Below are 21,779 nucleotides of genomic sequence, written 5' to 3'. Positions count from 1 at the left end.
GGAATTTGTCATGTCATTGACATGTTCAGCCTCCATTGTCCACACCACCCTGACAGCAGGTCCTTTATATTTCAAAGAAATTGCAGTCTGAATTAATATAATTAGAATGTAACTGCTATTCACTGCACAAACTCCTCGTTTTCAGGACTACAGATCTGATAGCATGTCTGTGTTCAGAATCTTTCCAGTGATGGCTGGAGGGGAGCAAGCAGATGATAAAATGATAGAATATACCCTCTTTCACCAGCCTCTTTAAGTACCAGCTAATAGAAATACAAAAGGAGCAGAAAACGGCTCTGTCTCTGGCATATCTAAGTAGAAGTACTTCTCAGTTTACCAGCCGGTATAACACTTTTATAAAATCAGTAGTATAGAGTGTCTGACATAAGAGAAAAAAATGGAAGAGGAAAGACAGTTGTATGAAGTAGAATGGATAATTTATGGATAGAATTAAAGAATTAAAAGGTGGTTAGATAACTACAGTCGTTCTTTACTACTTCATTTTGAACAGTCAGTGCCACCAGCCAAGCAATCATCACCAAGTAGACAACTAGATTCTTGAATTTCATTCTTTGTTATCCTTGTTTCCACAAATGCTTGCCTATCAATGTAGTAAAAACTGAATACCAGCATCTTTTTTGGGGGGGTGGGTATAAGATTGATTTACATTCTCTCAAGTATGTTAACTTTCTCACCTCAAAGAACTCATTTGAAGGGAGCAAAGACTGACACATCGATGTGATGCTCACAGCCTCTCCTCTGAAGAGCGTAAAGTTTATCCTGTGTACGCTAGGGACTGAATGTTTGTGCTCCTCCAAAATTCACATGTTAAAGTCCTAACCCCCAGTGTTCTGATAGTTAGAGGTGGGGAGGTGAGGCCTTTGGGAAGTGATAGCTCCAGAAGCAGTCATGAGGTTGGGGCCCCCATAATAAGATTAGTGACTTTATAAGAAGAGGAAGAGATGCCAGAGTTCTCTCGACCCCTACCGCTTCACTGTCCTCCCTGGCTCTGTCTCTTCCTCTCCCTCCCTCTTTCTCTCTCCCTCTCTGCCATGTAAGGACACAGTGAGAAGGCAGCTATCTGCAAGCCAGGAAGAGAGTCCAGGAACCGCATGGGCTGGTGGCTTGATCTTGAACCGCCCAGCCTCCAGAACCGTGAGAAATAAATGACTGTTGCTTAAACCACCCATGATTATGGTAGGTCCAGCTGACTGACAGTGCACAGGAGTCATTTGTTAATGAGTGTTAAGAACAGATAATGGTTTTCATGTTCTTGTTTTTCTTAGAGGTATCTCTTGATCTTCACCGGTGAAATTCTGTATCAGAAATTGCAGGGACTTCCCTGGGAGTCCAAGGTTAGGTTAAGACTCTGCACTCCCACCTCAGTGGGCGTGGTTCCATTCCTGGTTGGGGAACTAAAAAAAAAAAAAAGAATTGCAATATTAGAAATATGGAGAATGGGTAAGGTAGTTCAAAAATAAGGCCAAGGTTTGTTATGAGAGAAGGTTTCAACAGAAGAATACCAATTTCCCTTTTACTTTTAAACCAAATATATGCTATAAATAAAAAACATTATGTTACAGATCCATGTAGCCTGGTGGATGGATCCAGGGGAACGACTTGTTCTGGATTGAATCTGGATCCCGTCAGATTCACTGAATCAAAATTTTCAGCTGTGGGCTCAGATGGCACAAGTTGAAGACCACTCCAAGTGCTTCGGATGGATGCCAAACCTGAAATCCACAGATCCATCTTCTCTTTCACTGATACAAATACTCAAATTTACTACCGAGGTGCATCTTCCTGTAGATGATACGTGTGATTCTACAAATGGATACATTTAATTTCTATGTGTGTGTGTGTGTTAGTCGCTCAGTCGTGTCTGACTCTTTGTGACCCCATGGACTGTAGCCCACCAGGCTTCTCTGTCCGTGGAATTCTCCACGCAAGAATACTGGAGTGGATTGCCATTCCCTTCGCCAGAGAATCTTCCCAACCCAGGGATCGAACCCCGGCCTCCTGCATTGCAGGCAGATTCTTTACATTTGAGCTACAGGGAAAAATGAAATCTAGTTAGGATGTTTGGGGCTGGTTATTTTTAGGGGGACTTCTCAGAACACCTGTCTGTCTACACCCCTCTTCCCCTTTGCCATAGTTGCCTTGGTTTATGCTCTCAGTCTGTGTGTTCTGTCTTGGTTTAGGAAAAGAAATCTGGCACCTCAGAGTTTCAGGCAATTTACTTTGCAAAGAATGCAATAGGGATTTATAATTTCATGTGAAAATGCTTTAATAGAGTAAATAAACACCCCTCCCTCCAATGCATTTGTCTTATTTCTCTAGATGTTTAATAATAGGATTGTATGTTATAAATACATGTTTAGATATCCAAATATATGCACAGATGGAAAATATCAAGCTTGCAAGAAAGCCCAGCCTCTGAACACGAGCATTCAGTGGAACTCGTCTCTCCTTTCTCTATGGAATACGAATGTCAGACTTCAGTTCAGGGGGCTTAGGGAATTCTTGTCACTAGTCTCCTGATTTCTACCAGCTGTTGACTCTGACATCGTCTTGTTGATTTTTAGTGGTCTTAAGGGAACTCTCAAGGGGGTGGGTAGGAAGTGGATTGGGAGTGGGCGGTTCCTATTCCTTGTTTGACTGTGGATGTGGATTGCGGGATAGACTTGTCACGTGGAAAAAGCTTGATTTATCTAAGAGAGGTAATAGTGACTCCCAGGACCTAGCCTGCCACATCACATCCCACAGGACTTTATTCTGAGGTTTACAAAGACACTTGGTAATTATGAATTTTATCGGAACAAACTGATGGGGTGATCAACTAAGTGTAATATATGTATTATACAACAATTATTTTCCAAAAGGGAATTTTTTTTTAACTGTAAAAGAAGTACATATCCATGAAAGATTATGGGGGAAAATAAAAAGAGTAAAAAGGGGGGAAGTTTAGTTTAAGATGCCGATTTTAGAAAAAATTATATGGGGATTAGAATCCACCCTTATTGGTTGTGTACTTAAGTTAATACTATTATTATCAAGAAATAGATTTGTAATGTCTGTTTTCATAATTTATAAGCTGAAATTCCCTAATTTTTGCCTTAAGCCTAAAAGCATTCTTCCTAGTATGTAAGAATTCTGAAAAAAATATATCCTTGGAAACAATGTTCACAGGAAAGTAAGAAGTCTTTGTGGTGATGTTTCATTTTATTATCGTATTTTTCTCTTTCCTAAAAAATCAATGAAGAATGGCAGTTTTATATGTAAAACAGTAGTTAGCCTTTATATGGATGACATTTTCCTAAAAGCCTAGAAGTATTTCACATTTATAGAGAAGCACTGTGTTCCCAAGTTGGATCTGATTAAAATTCAAATCTATATTAACATCTCGTTACATCTTGAAAAAAGTGCATGCCATGCTTAATGGAAAATGCCTGGTGTCTGCCAGCTCTGTTTTTGTGGGTTCCTTAACAAGGCTGTCTGGGGACCCAGGAGGGCTGGGTCACAGCTACATCCTTGTTAAAACAGTCCGCCGGCGTGAATGCTGGCCCTTAGTTTTTCCTTCCCTTCCCCTCTCCCATCCCTACATTGTTTGGGCTGCCAACCCCTCATTTTTCTCGGAGGCAAGGGAAAGGGAAGGGCAAAAATGAGTTTGAAAGAATAACATTTCTTTCTATGGACTTAAATAGAATGCTCAACACAAAACATCCTGCCTGTGTTTTCTTTTAATTGATGACACTCTGACTATAATAACGGGCGAACTAAAACCTGAGGCTTGCTATTGGCATAGGTGTTGTTTTCGTGGCATTCTACCTGATCAAGGGACAGTTGCTTGCTACTTAAAACGACAGCCTGGCCTCTGCCCCCAGGTCTTCCTTGTCTTCTTCTCTGCGGTTTCTTCTCTCCACTGTACTTATTCCAGCCTTCTAACATATGTTTATTTTATTTTTGTTTATTCTCTGACTCCTCTGGCCATAACGGAAACCCATGATAGCAAGAATCTGTGTATTTTGCTCATTTTGGATTCTTTGTTCTAAAAACATTACACAAAGTAGGCACTTAATAAATATTGACAGTATGAATGAATATACTCCTTTCTTCCTTGGTGTCCTTTCCCATACAACTATGGGGAAAATAGTTGATAAAAATATGTTATAAAAATCCTGTAAGTATAATGTGTTTACATCTAGTAGGTGTACTTGAAATTATAGACCTCTTTGGATCTAATTTGGTAAAGAAAAGATACAAGAGTTAGATAAAAGAGAAACATCTTCTTGTTACTCTCTGCTCTCTTATTTTGCTTTTTTTTTCTTCCAAGCCTGACTTCCTTACATGATATCCCTACATGATATATATTTCTTTACATGTTTATTGCCTGAGTGACTGAACAACAAAAATAACCCCTTACTAGAATGTAAAGGGTAGGGACTTGTATATTTCATTCACTGTTATGGCCCCATTGTTGAGAATGGTGTCTGGCACAGAGGAAACTCTCAACATATATTTGGTGAGTACTTAAGTGTTTCGATGAGCGTGGAGACTGTCCAGGCCTGGCCCTGATGCTGTAGGGACTCTACAGGCTGATTGAACACTAAGACATTGGCTGTTGTTGTTGTTCAGTTGCTAAATCATGTCCAATCCTTTGTGACGCCATGGACTGCAGCACGCCAGGCTTCCCTATCCATCCTCATCTCCTGGTGTTTGCTCAAACTCATGTCCGTTGAGTCAATGATGTCATCCAACCGTCTCATCCTCTATCGCCCCGTTCTCCTCCTGCCCTCAATCTCTCCCAGCATCAGGGTCTTTTCCAGTAAGTCGGCTCTTTGCATCAGGTGGCCTGAGTATTGGAGCTTCAGCATCAGTCCTTCAATGAATATTCAGGGTTGATTTCCTTTAGGGTTGACTGGTTTGCTCTCCTAGCAGTCCAAGAGACTCTCAAGAGTGTTCTCCAGCATCATACTTGGAAAGCATTAATTCTTTGGTGCTCAGCCTTCTTTATGGTCCAACCCTCACATCTGTACATGGCCATTGGAAAAACCATAGCTTTGACTAGATGGACCTTTATTTTTATTTACTTATTTGTTTACATTTGTCTGTGCTGGGTCTTTGTTGCTATGCGTGGGCTTTTTCTAGCTGTAGCTATCAGGATGCTTTTCCTTGTGTTCCTTGGGCTTCTCATTGTGGTGGCTTCTCTTGTTGCCAAGCACAGGCTCTAGGTGCATGGGCTTTAGTACTTGGCTTTGGCACATGGGCTTAGTCATTCCACAGCATGTGAAATCTTCCAAGACCAGGGATTGAACCCATGTCCCCTGCATTGGCAGCTGTATTCTGATTCACTGTACCACCAGGGAATTCCAATACCTTGTTACTGTTTGAGGTGGATTGTGGGTAGGGAGATGAAAAAAGGGAAAAAGATGATCAAGATGATACTAATATTTCAAGTTTTCCATCCATAGTGAAAAAGACATACCACTCATTGTGCATATGTGGTATATAGTATGAGCCTAGGGACTGTGATTTGGATCCTGAAACAGCCACCTATTTTCAGAATAAGCTGAAATAAGTTCTTCATTTATTAATACCACAGTTCCATTGTTTGTAAAATTAAAACAATGTTACATAATTCATGGCTATGGTGGGAAGATAGAAAAGGTTGACACCTAAGAGTTGCCTAGTAAATGTATGTTATCATCGTCATCATTCGGGGGTTGGCAGACTACAGCAAGTGGGCCAAACCCAGCCTGTGACTGGCTTTTGTGAATACAGTTTTCTTGGAATACTGCCATGCCCATTCATTTTCTTTTGTCCATGGCTGCCCCCACTCACTATAACAGCAGAATCGAGGAGTTAGGGAGTCTGTGCAGGCTTCAAAGCCTACAATTTTACTCTCTGGCCCTTTACATAAAAGTTGGTGAACTTTTATCTAAAAGATGGTCTGTCAGCAATATAACAAAGCCCACAATCCAGCAAAGTGTGGTCCAGGGGCCAGTGTGATTCACAAACCATCTGTTACTGATCTGTGAGAAGCAAAGTGCAGAAGCTAAAAGCAGCTTTTGCACAGTAGCAGTATCATAACCAATGAGGTTTATTCTAAGCATGGTTATTGCTAATTGAAAACTTTCTGCAGAAACGAACAGTCTTTAGAAACATCTATAACAATCTGATGTGCGGTTGACATCCAAGTGCATGATTTTGGTATATATAAAAGCCTTAGTTTATGACAGATTGGGGAAAAAAAAAAATCCTTGGCCTTTCCCACCAGGAAAGAGTTTGGTGTTTTGTAGGGGGATTTTGTTGTATTGATAACTTTGTAAGACACATTCATGCGGTTTTACATGAGAACATCTGGGGGCCCATCAGGTGGGAGTGAAGAACGGGTTCTGGGATTGCAACTGACCTGGAAAGGTTGATGAGTGAGCCCATTAATAACGTCATGCAAATGGGTTTCATATGCAGATGCATGGGCAGCCGTAGTTCACTTACCTGCTAATATAGTCGTAATGTGTTGCTTCATCTCTGAGACAAGGAGACCACCTCAGGATATTATGTGTGACTCATGCACATATACAAACGAATTCCTTTTGAGGTAAATGAATTTTAAGTTGACAATTCATCTTCTCTGAATAGTGGTAGGCCAACAACTTTCCTGGAAATCTAGCAAAACAACAGTTCTGTGACCAGCCCTATGCTTTGTTGCCTATGCACTTAAAAAAAGCAGACTGACTTTTCCTTTTTCTGTTTTAGAGTCGGTTCCAAATGGTAAAGTCTGCCAGAAAAAACAGACACACTCTCAGGAACAACAATGCCCATTATGTGTGGGGTGGAAGCTGCCAGACTTTGATTTCTGTTCAGACATTAACCCCTTTGGTGTCTTAGCGGGGAAGTGACAAGTCTGCATCCAGACGCTTCCAGGATTTTACAGTCACTAGGTGTGAGACCAGGCGATTTGTAATGACTTGTGCAAAAAAGGACAATTGCGAGAAGGAAGTGCAAGTTCAAGGCTGCATCTCCGTGTTTCTTGAATTATGCCATGACTCATTCTAGCAAGTGGACACCGAGTTGACTCCTGTGCGTCTCCCTTTGCAGCTCTGCTGCTGGTAAGAGGCACGGTGCTCTTACCACCTGCTCCACCTGTGTTTTCAGCTGGATGTCACAAGGGCCAATTCAGCACTTTCAGAGAAAAATATGTGGATTCCTTGAGGTCACCATTTACAGTAAAGCTGCTAGAAAAGAGAATTCCTGCAAACTCTTTTGTGATCCTTTCTTTCCCTAGTCACATACCCCACAGGTCAACATCCCATTTTGAGAGCTCAGACAAGCAGAGAACAATGCAATTTATAGTAGGTGGATGATGGTTTGTATGTACATTCTGTGTATATATGTGTGTGTTTCATTTGTTCCTTTACTCTTTAATAAATATTTATTGATAGTCTACTATGGGATGACTGGGGATACTAAGTTAATTGCACTCATAATAATAGCTACCATTTATCTAGAGCTTATTGCCTGTCGGTATTATGTTAAACATCTTACATACATGTACTTTAATTCACTTAATTCTTTAGCAACAACTTTATGAAACAGCCCCATCTGACATTTTAGTAAAATGAGTTCAGAAAAGTCAAGGACACGTGGCTGATTGTTAACAGAGCTAGGATTCACATCCAGACCTACCTGATGTTAAACCATTTCCCCATTCATTTGCCTAAGTTGCCTTCCTGAAAACGAGTACAAATATAAAAAGGCATTTTACTCAATTTCTTGGAATTCACATTCCAGTTGGAGAGAAAGGCATGTGATACAGAATGGAAAAGGGTATCTTACAGCAATGTGCACAGCTATCTACATGATTAACAGTCTGCTGAAGAAGGAGGGAGAGGGTTAGAGTGAGGCCCCAGAGAGAAAGTAGTATTTGAGTTACTCCTCTATGGAGTGGGATGTGAGAGAGAGAGAGAGAGATCCGGTAGGGTGTGCTTTGTTGTGTAGGAAGCATGCTTAGTTGCTCAGTCATGTCCAACTCTTTGCAACCCCAGGGACTGCAGCCCACGTGGCTCCTCTGTCATGGAATTTTCCAGGGAAGAATACTGGAGTGGGTTGCCATTTTCTACTCCAGGGAATTTTCCCTATCCAGGGATTGAACCTGCGTCTCCTGAATTGGCAGGTGGATTCTTTACCACTGAGCCACGTGGGAAGCTCTGTGTAGAAAGAGACCCGGACTTATCAGAGGCAAAGAGACCTGACTTACATAGAGTGAGTCTATGCACAAAACCGTAGCAGTAGCAGTGGGAGATTCTTCAAGGTTGCTTCTCTATTTATGAGGCCCAGATCTCCGTCCTCTTTGTTCTCATGGCATTGCCACGTCTTAGTAAAAGAGGATGTAGGGAGAAAGTGAGTTCAGCTGGGGTAAATTACAAGTGATGACATATGGTGACTACAGGAAAAGGAGTAAAGGTAATCTGTCTCTGCTTACTGCAGTGGTGGGACCCTTATGGGATGACTGTCACACGAATGAAGATATCAGCCAGCCCTGGATGTGAAAATGCAGCCTTTGGCTGTGTTTTAGAACCAAGTGAAGGAAGGAAAAAGGAACTGATGCACTTTGTTCTTTTCAATTGTATGTTTGACCCTGAAAGGCATGGTTGCCTGACTCTTTCACCAGAGACACAGGGATGGATAAAGAACAGAAATAGCATCCACAGATAACCCTACGTGAAGATGACTGTTTTAAAGGCAAGGGTCTAGCTGGACACTGGGAAATAAAGTGATCACCTATTCAGTCCCAGCCAAGGGAGCAATCCAGCTCAAAGAAAAGGAGGACAATAGTGTTTCAGCCAGGATGCTTCTGAGCCTTAGGCTCTTCTGTTTAGGACGTATAAAAACAATCAACATGGATGGAGCCCACATATTTGGCAATCACAATATCACAGTTCTTTGGGGTTTCACTCTGAGAAGCTGAGACTTTGCAGTTTGCAAGGTTAAGATTTCAGACTAGAATGATCACTGGACTATTCCGGTTTTTTTTTTTTTTTTGATATTTTAAAAGGGATACTGGGCTGTCCCATATTCATTGCCAAGTTCTCCCAGCCTCCAAATCTTCCTATAAAATGCTTCTTCTCTAGTCTTTAACTATGTTCTGTGACTGAATATGATTATGGGATATTTACATGCATTCTTGTCTATTGTATCAAAAGATCGTGAAACAAAATGCCCATCATTAAAGCCCCAAAGTGATTGGATTGGCATGGGGACCAGGAATGGGGCTGGCATGGGAGAGAGGATCTGACTCTGAGATTTCATGAAATCCAAAACAATAGGACAGCTGCTTTTCCATAAACAGATTATTATTATTATTTCTACCTAGACAGCTTGATAGCAGCCATTATCTTCTTTCTGGGTGTCTTATCAAGTTCTGGCCGCATGCAGCATGGGAGATAAGGAAGGAGAAATGTCACCCATGGGATTGCCAAGGATTATTTCTATGCACTGCTGTTCAGCAACGGCCAACCCCTTAGAACTGAAAGTAGTCCTATTGTTCACGCTGGGCAGTTGCTATTCTGACAACACCGAGAGAGCAGAAAGAAGATGTAGCTGCCATTGTGTGAAGGATTGAAATTTCATTACTCTCAGTTCAAGTTCAAGCAGTCTTGATTTTGAAAAGCGAAATCATCATGGAATATCTTTGAAGAGGGAGAAGACAAGGAAAGGAAAGAAGAATAAAATGAGCTCAGGGCTTTTCAGGACTATGAAGGAGTATTGAAAAAAAAAAGACACACAGAGAGAGAAGTACAATATTTTTAATCACCAGAACTTAAAATGCCAGGCATATAAGCCTCAAAGGGATTGAATATCATCATACAACCGTTACCTGTGATCCAATTATCTAACATAAAGACCCCATCTTACATACTACATCATTTTCCATATTACTCACTGGAAAATAGTTAATTTACTGGATTTCTGTTTAATTGTCTCTGTTTCACACTAAGTTCTTGAATGAAATTAATCTGTTGATATTGAAAAATTTTCCTTTGCATCTCAATGATGTGTGTGTGGGATTTAAATATTTGAGGGAAAAATACAATCTTCTTGTATTTTTGTGATAATATCTCAGCTTCCCAAACTTTTATCTTCTTTGAGAAAAAGACTGCATTAGAAAAAGACAAAAGCAATAACTAATGCATATGATTAACCTGTACTATGCTCATACAGAATTTCCTCCCGAAATGTTCAGAGTACTTCAGGCATTTTCATACACAGTTTTAGGGTCATGCTGATATTATAATGTAAGCCACTTGGAAGTGAGCCAAATAAAAATTTTCCAACATCTTAAATCACTATTCTGAAATTGGAATTTCAAATGAATAAAGTGCTTTGCTCTTAAACCAACAACTTCAGAAATTAGATCTCGGTTGTGGAATCATTAAAAATGAGGAGTAGGAAGAGGTTGGGAAGGTAAAGAGCAAAGAGAAGGCGCAGAGGAAGGAAGGAAGATGTGGGACAAGGGGAAGGGGCCTGTCTCCCTTGGGACTAGTGAACTCCAGAAGGGCAAAACCTGCTCTCGAACAAATTCTTACAACAATTCAGACAGACTGTCTCAGGAGGTATTTGTTAAATAAATTAGTGAGAGGTGTGCAAAAATATGGTGTCAGTGTTAATGTATCCAAAGGAACAGGCTTCTAACTAGACACTTTAGTTTTTTTAGCCATTAAGCATTTATTAGGAAGCCTAGAGCATCTCCAGCTTGAACACATGTACAAATTATCTGGGGATCTTGTTAAAATCCGGATTCCAATTCAGGAAGCCTGGGAGAGGGTCTGAGATTCTGCATTTCTATCAGACTCCCATATGCTGATGCTGTTGGCTCATGGAAGCACTCTGAGTGGAAGTGTACTGGAATAATACTAGGGGAAGATGAGCCGGGAGTCAGGAACTCGGAGCTCTAGTTTCTGATGTCAACCATCTGCGTTTTTAAGCAAACTGATTCATTAGTTTCTATATAATAAGTGGGCTGCATCTACATAATTTCTAAGGTTCTTACAGACTTAATATTTTAAAACAAAAGGAAGAAAGAGGGGAAGGAAGAAAGAAAAGAAGGAAGGAAGAAGGGAAGGAAGGAAAGAATAGTTTAGAGAATGGCCAGTGTGTCTCTAGAAATCCCAGGGGGGCTGAATTATTTCCCTCCAGAGTCGCACAGGTAATCTGGCATAGCTGAATTATGATTCAGCTGACTCCTAATTTCTAATGGAGTAATTTTCCATGATCGTTTCTGTGGTTTTGTATTTACCCGTGGTTTATTCAAATGTATTTAGATTCTTTTTCCTCAACTTTTAATTTTTTTTGCAGAACAAAGTTATGTTCCACTTTATTTTAGAATTATTTTAAATAGATAAATTAATATTTTTAGTTGGAGTTTCAATATCAAACTCTCAAAAATTAATAGAATGAGTAGACAGAAGACTAGAAGGATATAGTAGACCTGAAAAGCACTATGAATCAACTCAACATAGTTAAGATTTATACAATTTTCACACAACATCAGGATACAAATTCTACCCAAGTTCCCATAGGTTATAAACCAGGAGACACTGGAATATATCCAGGGACATAAAACAAAGTACAAAAATTGCATGATCTAAAGGTATTGAAAGCATACAGAGTCTGCTCTCTTATCACTGTGGAATTATGTGAGAAATCAATATCAAAAGGTATTTGAAAATAAGTGTCATTTTTTTCAGTAGCAATGTGACATTTACCAAGAGAGATCTTTTATCATTATTAGTAACTTTTGTGGAATGCCTACAATCTGCCTGATGAGATGCAAAGTGTTGGGAATACAAAGATGAGTAAATTATATTTTATGATCAAATCCCTTGCCTGATGAACTGAGAGATTTCTATCCTGCAAAGTGAAGACCAACTGATCAATGCAAATGTCTAATATGTGTGTTAACATGCTAGGCCCCCATCCTCTTTGATATACTAAAAACATACCACTGGCTACAGTAGAATGCTTGCAAAGATGGCCAATTCAACTCTCCCCATACATTCTATTTGTTGTGTGATTTTCCAGCTGAATGTATCCAAAAGTGGAATTTCTTTCTCTGTTTCCTGATTTGGGGTTGGCTTTTGTGACTTGCTTTGGCTAAGAGAACACAGTAGAAGGAACAAAATTCTATTTCTACCTCTTGGCCTCAACAGGCTGTGTGTGAGTGTGTGCTAAGTGGCTTCAATCAGGTCTGACTCTGCAACCCTATGGACTGTAGCCCACCAGGCTCCTCTGTCCATGGGATTCTCCAGACAAGAATACTGGAGTGTGTTGCCATTCCTTTTTCCAGAGGATCTTCCCAACCCAGGGACTGAACCCATATCTCCTGTGTCTTTTGCATTGGCATGCAAGTTCTTTACCACTAGTACCACTTGGGAAACCTTCAAGATGACGTACCCACTTTTATTTCCTCTCTCAGACTGCTGCTGCCACCATAAAGAACAAGCCTGGGATAGCCTGTTGGATGATGAAGCATCACTGGGAGTGATGAGCTGTCCCAACTACATTAGCCGAGGCCAATCTAGGCTAGCCCACGGCAAGTCATCCCATAGACTTGTGTGAAAGCACTAGCAAGAGCAGCAGAGTTTCTCACTCAACCCATCGCTGACCACAGATGTACCTGTGAACTCAGCTGAGACTGGGAGAACTATCCAGTTCAGCCATAAACTTCTCAGCAATAATACATGCCCCTGGTGACTCAGTGGTAAAGAATCTGCCTGCCAATGCAGGAGGTGTGGGTTCAAGCCCTGGGTCAGGAAGATCCCTTGAAGAAGGAAATGGAAACCCACTCCAGTATTCTTGTCTGGGAGATCCCATGGACAGAGAAGCCTGGCAGGCGACAGTCCATGGGGTCACAAAGAGTCGATCATGACTTAGAGACTAAGCAACAACAACATCAAAGCTGCTTAGTTTTAGAAAAGTTTTTCTGCAGTTATTACAAGATGCATTAACTCTGATGCACAGATCAGAGGATGTGGTGAGATGCTTACAGTCTGGATTTATTTTAATGGTTGTTCTGATAGGAATTGTAGGTAAACTGGGGTGAGATTTGAGAGAGATAGGAGTCCAGGATGATGACTACAAGATATTTAACCTAAGTAACTGATAGATAATCAGAATTCCTTTTTTTTGGATGAGGAAGTAAATCGGGAATTGTTTTTTGTATAAGCATTAAACTCTAATCAGGGATTTATTGTTAATGCTGTAACAAATTTCTCAACAACGTCATGAATTAACACAAAAAAATTCCTTTCTCATTGAAAAAAAAAAGACTACTTAGTTTTGGGGTGCTCTGTTATTCAGCATAGGTATATGTTGTAATGGCCTTCTGGACACCGAGCTTTGATTCAGATAAATGGTTCTAGTTTAGGTTCTCCCTGGAAGTTATTAGGTAAGATATTAAGGGAGAGGTATGCATCTCACTATATCTTCCACATTTTTGAGCTGACTCTCACTTACAAAAGGGAGGAGCTTAGCTTGAATTATGTTTCATTTTACTGATAAAAGAAAGATGTGCACAACCATGACAGGAAATGCTGTTGAGAGACTGAAGCACAAGGTAACGCATGCATATTCCTTTTCTAAAGGAAGCATGAGGGACAGAGCCAAGACCAGGCATCAGAAAAAGGATGTTCAAATCCTGCTTTTGCTGAGTGTGTATGGTAGCTTGAGCTTCTGTCTTCTTTGTGGTAACCAGTCAAACTACAGTGTTTCTTCAAATGTAGTCATGTGTTACTCAACTTATTTTACTCTGTTTTCATATAATGTGCTGTGCTGTGCTTAGTCACTCAGTCATGTCGGACTCTTTGTGACTCCATGGACTATAGTCTGCCAGGTTCCTCTGTCCATGGGGATTCTCCAGGAAAGAATACTGGAGTGGGTTGCCCTGCCCTTCTCCAGGGATCTTCCCTACTATCTGAGCTACCAGGGAAGCCCAAGGATACTGAAGTGAGTAGCCTATCCCTTTTCTAGGGGAAATTTCTGACCCAGGAATTGAACTGGGGTCTCTTGCATTGCAGGCAGATTCTTTATTAGCTGAGCTGCTCAGGAAGCCCATTTTCATATAATGCTAAGTCACTTCAGTCGTGTCTGACTCTGTGCGACCCCATAGTTGGCAGCCCACCAGGCTCCCCCATCCCTGGGATTTTCCAGGCAAGGACACTGGAGTGGGTTGCCATTTCCTTCTCCAATGCATGAAAGTGAAAAGCGAAAGTGAAGTCATATAATAGTGTCTAGTAATTATCGAGTAGTCATAATTCTAACTAGCATATGTACATTTTGGCTTCCCTGGTGACTCAGTGGTAAAGAATCCACTTGCCAATGCAGGAGATGTAGGTTCGATACCTGGGTCGGGAAGATCCCCTGGCGAAGGGCATGACAACCCACTCCAGTATTCTTGCCTGGAGAATCTCATGGACAGAGGAGCCTGACGGTCTAGAGTCCGTGGGGTCACAAAGAGTCAGACTTGACTAAGCAAGAACAATATGTACATTTTATAGTTTTCAAATTGCCTTTATGGAAATTATCTCACTTTGATCCTTCAGTGATGCCTTGAAATACTTATTGGTAGACGAAGAACCTCTGCTGTCTTCTAAATGGTGGTGTTTCTGAGAAATGTCTGAGTTCATGACAGACTTGCTAAGACAAGTCTGTCTTACCTCACTTTGTTTTTTTATTATTTTTTTTTAAGAATTAAACCTGGCGAGTATATCAGATCTTTGACTTTTATTATCAAGTCCATACCTCACTTCCATTTACAAGTTTTTTTCGTAATGACCCTTGTCTATGAGGTGTATTCTTTTTCACCCCAGACATTTTTAAAGTGCAAGGAAAGTAATGGTTACTCTGAAATTGCATCTTGGTGCCTGGGATTTATATTCTTAAACCATCAGAAAGTGAGTGAAGTTGCTCAGTTGTGTCTGACTCTTTGTGACCCCATGGACTCTAGCCTACCAGGCTCCACTGTCCATGGGATTTTTCAGGCAAGGGCAATGGAGTAGGTTGCCATTTCCTTCTCCAGGGGATCTTCCCAATCCAGGGATTGAACCCAGGTCTACATGCATTGCGGGCAGATGCTTTACCATCTGAGCTACTAGGGAAGCCATCAGATTGTCTATTTAATGATGTTGGTAGATTAAACAAATAATTAAATTTTTATCATCTGTGCTTGAGCCATGAACTTTTATTTTGATTATGTAGTTGAGTTGGCTGATAATGTAGATTCTGGGCTCAGAAGTTTCTATCTGAAATATGTGTAATGGCCTAAGTATCTGGTGAATACCGCCTGGTCCCTGACCAATGATTTAAGTTTTACCTGTGGTTATGAGTCTTACAAGACAGAGCTGTTTCCTCTCTTCTACTTAATTTTAAGTGCGATCCTTATTTTTATCATCTCTTGTAACTGTTCCAGTACCCCATTTTGATAGAATGAAGGAGAGTGGTTATTGTGACATTATAATAGCCTCCATTTATTGAGAGCTTACTATGTGAGAGCCAACATGCTATACACTTTACTTACGTAGTTCTCACAACAGCCCATTGAGATAGATATATTGCTATTCCCATTTTACGGACGAGGGAACTGAAGTGCAGGGAGATTAAGTAAATTGCCCAAAGTCACACAGTGACTAGTGATAGAGCTGGATTTTTAGCTCAGACCATTTAAGTAGGAAATTCCTATTTCATAAACTACTATATTTCTTGTATATATATACTATATTTCTTGTACTATAAGATTTTCTTTAGATCAGAGACTAAGAAAAATGATGTATATCAATCTAGCCATCAATCTATCAATCTATATCAATCATCTGGATTGATGTATATCAATCCAGTATCATCAAAAATTGCATATGTTCACAAGCCATCTAGGTACTATGAACTCCCTTGAAGAAATCGTGTAGTAATCAGCCTGTGTGTGGTAGGATGTTTCCCTGTGGTAGACATGCAGAAGACATAAAAGAAATAGAAATTTTCCCTCTAATAGACCTGAAGATTTGTAGAAGTAGATAATTATTTTGGAGAGTTGGGAAGATAGAGTTGGTTCTATAGCATCTGAGGGTCACAGTGGGGAGGCAATGGATAGTCGTCCTTGAAATGACTTCATTGCCAGATATTTTCATCGGATTTTGGGTGGGTCTGCCAGTCCTTGGGCTTCCTAGGAGGCACTAGTGGTAAAGAACCCACCTGCCAGTGCAGGAGATGTAAGAGTCATGGGTTCAATCCTTGGGGTGGGAAGATCCCCTGGAGGAGGGCATGGCAACCCACTCCAGTATTCTTCCCTGGAGAATCACGTGGACAGGGCAGCCTGGTGGGCTACAGTCCATGGGGTCACAAAGAGTCAGACACAACTGAAGCAACTTAGCATGCCTGCATGCCAGTCCATCAGAAGTGGGCAGGCTTGTCTCTAATCCCAATGCCTCACATTGAGAAAGCACTAGGCCACTACAGAATTTCTTCTCACAGTCCTATTGATCAGGTTTGGTGGTTTCCATTTCTTTCCATGTCAACCCAGGTGTAGAAGTCACACTCTTTACAGGTTTCCACCAGGAAGCCAATCCATACCAGTAATGGCTTGAATTGTATACTGCAAAAATTCATGTGCTAAAGTCCTGACCCCTGTACCTCAGAATGTGGCCTTGTCTAGAAGTAGAGCTGTTGCAAATGCAGCTATTATAAAAGAAGATGAAGTCATAAAGGAATGGGGTGAGCTTCTAATCAAGTATAACTGGTGTCCTTCTAAACAGGAGAAATTTGGAGCAGATGCAGACACAGGGAGAACTCTTTGTGAAGATGAAGGCAGAGATCAGGGTGAGGTTTCTACACACCAAGGAACTCCAGTGATCACCAGCAGACCACCAGAAGCTGAGGAAGAGGCGTGGGAGCAATCTTCTCTGCACAGCCAGAAGGAACCAACCTTGCTGATACCTTGGTCTTAGACATCTGGCCTCCAGAACCATGACAATAAATTTCTGTTCTGTATCTAGTCAGTTGTGGTACTTTGCTATGGCAGCTCTGGTAAAGCAATACACCACCAAACATGTCCTGAGATGGGCAGATTTTACTGAAGATATTTAGATGGAGCAATGTCATGGGAGGGATCACATCACACAGCCCACAGCATTCCCCCTAATTATATCGCCTCCTCTCTCCCTCCACCTTCTTTCCTTCTCATCTCTTCCATTCTGGGTTAATCTCTAAATACTCAGCTACAAGTTTGTCTCACTATTTTTTTCAGAGTAGCTTTTTTCTTCCTCCGAAGTTATGGCAACAACCCATGTCTAGCTCCTAGGGCTCAGCTTCTAGCCCAACCATTAATCAAAATACGCATCAAACACAAGCAGTCCATTCACTTAGAGAAATTCCTGGGCCAAATATTACAGTAAGAACATTTTCTAGATGGTGTGCCTTCAAATCTTGGCTCTGCTACTTGGCTGTGTGAACTTGAACAAGTTACTTCATCTCTCTAAAATAAGAATAATAATAATAATTCACTGGGTCTGTCTTAAGTTTGGTGACCCCTCAAACAGACTCCGAGGCAGGTATTTGTGACAGATGATGCAGTGAAGAAGGCTCCCAGGAGTAACACGAAAGGGAGTGCGAGGCGCAGGAAGGGGTCGAGTGAGAAGTTGATACGTGAATCAGGTACACTTGGGGCCTCAGCCCTTCCCATGGGGAGGCGTGGAACTAAATGGCCCTTCAGAGTGGTCTCATATTAAAGCAAGGGGGCTAAGACTTTGTCCCCTCTCTTGGCAACTAGCCATTAAGAGTGGGTTACCCCCGTCAAGGGGCGGTTGGTGAGGTAGTCCCCCTTTTTATTTTTGGCTGTGCTTGGTCTTTGTGGCTGTGCAGGCTTTCTACAGTTGCAGTGAAAGGGGGCTGCTCTTCATCACGGCGCACGTGCTTCTCATCGTGGTGACTTCTCGTTGCGGGGCAACAAGGCTTCAGTAGTTTCAGCACGTGGGCTCAGTAGCTGGGGTTTCTGGGCTCTAGAACATGGGACTCAGTAGTTGTGGTGCATGGGCTTAGTTGCTCCTTGGCATGTAAGAAGTTCCCTGACCAGGGATCGAACCCATGTCCCTTTCATTAGCGGGTGGATTCTTAACCACTGAACCACCAGTGAAGTCCTGAAAGCAATTTTTTGAGAGCAACTTGGCTCTGAGTGGTCAGTCATCAGGACTGCTGTGGTACCTGGGAAATGAGTGTCTCAGTTGCCTGACTGTCCTGCAGGCATTTTTTAGGTGACACATCATAGCATTAACTACAGGGTGATTGTGAGTATGAAATAAATTAACATAGAAAACGCTTGGAACATTACCTGGTGTGAGGTAAGTGCTGAGTAAATGAGAGACATCATATATTGAGGGTTCACGTTAGCATTTTTTTAGCTTTATGTAATTACATACGGTTCACAGAATGGTTTTGCATGGATTTTGCTTCTCTATAAGAAGTGCTTATAGATGTGAGTGAAGCAGACATTCCATCTAAAATGCTTTCTATTAGGAAACAAGCTCAGAGCAGTTACATGACTTGTCTGGTGCCACTGCTAGCAGGAACCTGGTCCTTCCCTGTTTTCAGTTTCTTCCTCCCTATCTTCAACCACAGCTAATTTTTGAAGCCACAAGCACCCATGTGTAGGCTCAGTCTCACCAACCCCAATCTGAGGGCAGACTGAAGGATTTACAATTCCCTGGTCTAACACCCGGATTCAGCAGCAATGATGTTGTGGTTGACTTTGTCCTACCTTGAGCCACGATGACGTTGCAAAGGTGGTCAATGGGATGAACACATCTCACCCAGGGAGGTTGACCAGCTTACTGTAAGAGCCCTTGTGTGACAGCCTTTACCTTAGTGGATTCTCTGTATAATTGCTTATGTCTGGCCTCCCACTTCAAAGACTTATTTTGTGTTAACTGATGGCAGAGAAAATTTTCAGGGCAAGAGTACACTAAATAAATACAGAAAATACTGATATTTAAGCAAGAATATTGTTTTTTTTAAAAAAGTTACCCAAAGTACTCGAATCCCCACTGCAACACATTTCCCCCCCATAGGCAAACAAATCAAACATTTGCTTGGTGAGCATAACATCAGAGCAAAGAGAGCTGGTTGATCTTAAGAATACCTTAGCTAAGACAACTAGGGCATCTTTTTGTCTTCTCTAGGAGTATGGGCCTTAATATTTTTGTCTGGTGACCAGAGCTCCCCCACCCCTCGTTGGAGTTGTATGTGCACTGCTAGTCTTTGTCTCCAGGAGCCTCATTTTTCTGTGTTCCATGGTTGACCAACTCCTCTTTTAAGACCACCACATTAATAACTCTAATGAGTTTACAGGAAAGGCTGACTCTAGCCAGATGGCGATTCTGACTCCTTGGAGAGATTTTGTACATTTCTGTGTTTATTTCATAGCTTAACATTCAGAGGGCAGCTCTATACCCTTTTCTTAGAGGGGCAGCAGAGTGTTTAGAACTCAGGCTTTGAAATTGGGTTGCCCGGGCTATGCCTCAGTTTGCCTTTTGTTAATAGTGTGACCTGGGACCAGTTGCTCTCATTGGATGTGCCTCAGTTTCCCTATCTGCTCAGCGGAGATTATAATAATACAGATTTCACAGGGTTGTTTGAGGATTTAATGAAGAAATCTATATAAAGGACTTAGAACAGCTGGCAAAAAATAATTGCTAATTAAATCTTAATTAATGATGGTGGCGTAGTTTGTAAAGAATCTGCCTGCCAATGCAGGAGAGGCAGCAGATGCGGGTTCAGTCCTTGGGTTGGGAAGATCCCTTGGAGAGGGAAATGGCAGCCCACTCCAGTATGCTTGCTAGGGAAATCCCATGGACAGAGGAGCCTGGTAGGCTACAGTCCAGGGGATCTCAAAATAGCTGGACATGACTGAGTACATAGGCATGCACAGAGAGGGCATTCTGGTTTTCTGGTCTCTTTATCTTATAAACTATTAATCAAAGTGAACATTTATCAAGTGCTTATATAATCCATCAGAGAAGGCAATGGCACCCCACTCCAGTATATAATCTATGCACTGTTATAAGACTTTACCTTGAATGTCATTGTAATCCTTCCAAAATTCAGTCAGATGGAAAACATTTTGAGTCTATTTTATAGATGAGGAAATGGAGATTGAGAAGTGAAAAACCACAAAAAAAGATGTGGAGCAGATGAGCTGCCGGAAATCAAGATTTTTATCTCTATGTATCCGCTACATACTCCGGTAAATAAACTTCAATATTGTCCCCCATGCAGGAGTCCTTTCCTTGGTCACATGGCGACTCAAACTAGTGGTCTACTGTGCTTCTTCCAGTGTCACAAGGAAAAAACTAGAACTTTCATGTCACCAGGAAGCTGGAGTTGCCTACTGCTCCATGCCCCTGCTTCTCCAGTTTGTACTGAGCAGTACTATGTGTGTGGCCCCTGTGATTTCAGGCTACCTAATTAGTTAGCGTTTCTTTAACCCTGTGTCACAGTCCTCCAGTAGCAATCGCTATGGAAGTCTTTACCTGCTTGCCACTGCAGTTCCTCAAGATACCATGCTCTACCTGCCCACCTGGACATTCTTCCAACATAGGCAGTCAGGGGCCCCTGTCGGAGCCTTGGTGCCTACCTCTTCTGCCCTCCAAGTGGGAGAATGATCACAGCTCTTGGTCTCCTTTGCATTACCTGGTGGGTATCCTTAACCAGAGAAATCCCGTATTGGTCTTGGAGTGTAATTATAAGAGGTATAATTGGAATTGAACCCATGCTTCTGAATCTACCATCTTCATTGTAGGTGAAGCTGAAAGATGATGGCTAGGGCTAGTTGTTGAGGTGTAGACTTCATGGATAGAGGTAAGGTCTGGCATCTAAGGCTTGAGGTTCCAGCAAGATGCTTCTGCCCAATGTAGTAAAGGATCCTGGGAGCCAAAAGATTAAGCCTCCTTACAACAGAAGAAGCCCAAACTCCAGTGGTGGCATATAAGACTGCATGGTCAGAGAAACAAGAAGTAGGGATTGTGACTGAATTACTTAGGAAGAATTCAGAGGTAGCTGAAAACAGGCCAGAGGGCAAGGAGGTCAAGATAGGTGACAGGGAGATCCAGATGACTCTTTCAATGATCATTGCTCTTTGTAACTCACATTTTTCAGATTGGTGGTACATGGGGTGGGGAGGTTGGAGGAACTTTAAAGGGCCTGTGGCCAGTGGGGTAGGCTCATATTCTTTGTCCTTTACCATCTCGCATCTCCTCATCATAAGTCTTAGGAACACATATGGTTTTGATTAGAGAAAAGGCTCTTCTAGAGCTTCTCATTTTATTAAATTATTGCTGAGTCCTATCACTGAAGAGAGAAGATAGGATTTCCTTTCTGTGATTGACAAAAGCATGTTATTAGGCTCTTGGCCAGCCAGGATTGTGATATCATTCTTGGCTAGCTTTGGATAGTTGGGGCATTCTGTATTGCTATTTTAGCTTCTTCATTGCATTGCCCTTAAAAGCTTCGAATTGTTTCATGTCCATGAATTTTTTTCTATGCTGTCCCTTCTGGAGGTTGTACCCTCCATGCCTTTAAGACACAGCTGGAGTGTTCTCTGACTTTGTGCTTTCTTGTGTTGTGTTCATGCCTCTATTATAATAATAATGTCTGATATTTATTGAATGTTAATTAGCACATTTTTTCTTTTTCTTTTGGTGTGCTCAGTCGTGTCCAACTCTTTGGGGCCCTATGGA

General features: G+C 41.5%; 1 long non-coding RNA gene across 1 annotated transcript in view; it reads left to right on the top strand.

The window, feature by feature from the left end:
* LOC139183063 (uncharacterized) overlaps positions 1-17,040 on the top strand; it is a 45,165-nt gene extending 28,125 nt beyond the window's left edge. The window contains exon 4 of the long non-coding RNA XR_011566529.1: positions 16,806-17,040. This is a non-coding gene — a long non-coding RNA (uncharacterized lncRNA). The remainder of the gene's footprint in view (positions 1-16,805) is intronic.
* Positions 17,041-21,779: the final 4,739 nt, after the last annotated feature.

This window comes from Bos indicus, chromosome 5 (assembly GCF_029378745.1).
Source record: "Bos indicus isolate NIAB-ARS_2022 breed Sahiwal x Tharparkar chromosome 5, NIAB-ARS_B.indTharparkar_mat_pri_1.0, whole genome shotgun sequence".
NCBI lineage: Eukaryota > Metazoa > Chordata > Mammalia > Artiodactyla > Bovidae > Bos > Bos indicus.
This window is presented reverse-complemented; position numbering and strand designations above follow the sequence as displayed.